Source organism: Calidris pugnax, unplaced genomic scaffold (assembly GCF_001431845.1).
Source record: "Calidris pugnax isolate Ruff unplaced genomic scaffold, ASM143184v1 scaffold69, whole genome shotgun sequence".
Classification (NCBI taxonomy): Eukaryota; Metazoa; Chordata; class Aves; order Charadriiformes; family Scolopacidae; genus Calidris; species Calidris pugnax.
In genome coordinates this window covers 364,094-366,338 of record NW_015090859.1, presented here as the reverse complement: position 1 = coordinate 366,338, position 2,245 = coordinate 364,094, and positions in this window count along the sequence as shown.

Sequence of the window (2,245 nt, the reverse complement as noted above, 5' to 3'; positions counted from 1 at the left end):
ACCAGTGGTAGGCCTCAACAGCCAGCTAGCAAAAGTGAAAGGTCTCTAGCTTCAGGAGGAAAATACTGAGAAAATAAATGTCCAGTGTTGCAACTAAAGTGAGGCCTAGCTCTAGATACAGCCCAAGCAACTGAATTATTCTGGTGGTTAGAAACATTTAAAATTAATTTTCTGAAGTCTCTGCTCTGGTCAAGGATTGATGCAAGGATGCATCCTGTAGGCTGTCTCTTTAGACCGACAGCTGTAAGCTTCAACGACTTACCTGCATCAGTGCAGAGGCCTGCACGGACACAGATCTGTTGAATACCATTGTCACCTCTTGACAGTCTACCACAGGTTTGCAAAATGCCTTTTAATGAAATAAGAGCACGTTAAAATAGATTAATGTATCTTGCTAGCTTCTTCCCACGCTTCCCAGTCATCTGGGGGAGGAGGGAGTTTATGGGCTGTCTGTATAGAAGGGTAGGTGCACCTAAACTACAATGGTTCCTTTGGCATGACTAATCTAGCTGAAAGAACACAGAATGCTTTTGCACCTTGACCCGAGTATTACCTGCTTTTAAGGTAACTCTTCCACATGCCACTAGCAGCTCAACTCCCTGTGAAAAATCTCAGAATAGAGTTTCTTCAGGTTTTACCTCACCTATAACACAGTTCTATTGAAAACAAACAAAACCTCGTAGCTTAGCTCAGTTTTGCCAATAATGTGTGCGTGTTAGGACACATCAATACTAAATTTGGCTAACCGAAAAATGATACAAGATAGATTCTGAAACAGCTGCAAAATTATAAGACAAGATGTTATGTTACAACAAAATGGGAAATTCAAAATCATATGTTCCATTTTTTCTGTCAAACTGTTCACAATTTAACACAAACTGTTAGTGCTAGTCCCTCTCCCAAGCCCTAATATTAATCTCAGACTTCTTCCTTCTCTCCACACTCAATTGAAGACATGAAAAAAATGACAGTATGTACATTATTTTTTCTGCTCTTCAATGCCACCGAGGAAACAAAGTACATGACTAAACTACTGTGTTTTTTTTTTTCCCCTGGATGAAGTCTCCAAAGTTTAATCTCTTGCAAACTCAAGGCATGCTAAGTCAGGACTGTAGTGCCCTTACCCCTCCCCTTTCTAGCCAATGGAAAAATAAGTTAGCAATGCAATGCTGAAGGGCTTCTCTCCCAGTGAGAACCCTAAAGTTAAGTGGAGCCATTCTGATGTACCAGAACTCTCCTGCAACAGCTGGAGCTACACTCGGCACAAGAGTTGTTTGTGCTTCTGCAAGCAGTACGAAGAAATGTTGGTAAGAGGACCAACTAATTAGCATCAGACATTAATTTACATTAGAGCTCTCAGCAAGTCATCTCTCTCGACTGCTATTCTGTAGGAGAAGGGATATAAATTTAGATACAATTTTCTAAACAACTAGTCAAGCCATTGCATGATCAGCAAGGCTCATGCAGACTCCTCTCCTACTGAGTCCTCCTCCTCCTCCCCCATAACCTCAGCTGCTTCCCCCATGCCCCCAACTCTCCCCTAAGCTTCCAAGAACACTTCCCCCTCCCTTCTCCTCTTATCTGTGTCCCAAGACTACTGAATCAGGGTCACTTGGTTTGGAGCTGCATGCATCCTGATCCACCAGCACGGTAACCGCTGAGCCTTTCTTCAGTCTAAGCACAAATCTGGATGTCTCTCAGAGGCGTTACTGGCAGCATGAGGTTTACTAATTTTAACATGTATTTTGGTAAAGCAGCAGCTTCAAAGAATTTTTAGATATACCAGAATCCCACAGTCTAGCTTGGTAACGAGATGAAACTTCCCTTTAGAGAAGCAGCCACCTGTAGTTAGGGCACATTAAAAAAAGCCTTAATCCTAAACCTTTTTTAATTAGGTATTGACCTTTACACAGTGACCAAAACTAGTATTAGTCTTCCCAGAGTCAGAGATATTTAGCTGCATAGAAATAAGGTCAGGACGCTATTTTAAGTTAAGCAATGCCACTCTCCCAGGCCCTTATTTAGACATACTTCTCTACTAAAAAAAAAAATTGTTGCGTCTTCATTTACTTTGACATGAGCCATTAGAGAGCAACTGCCAAAGAAAAATATTACTGTCTTGCAAACAGCTCAACTGTATTTTTTCCGTGTGTTACTCTCTGTTACACAGTATCAGACTTCTTCAGGAATTCAAAAAAAAAAAAAAAAAAAAAAAAAAAGGGGGAAAAAATTTTTAAAAGCAAAC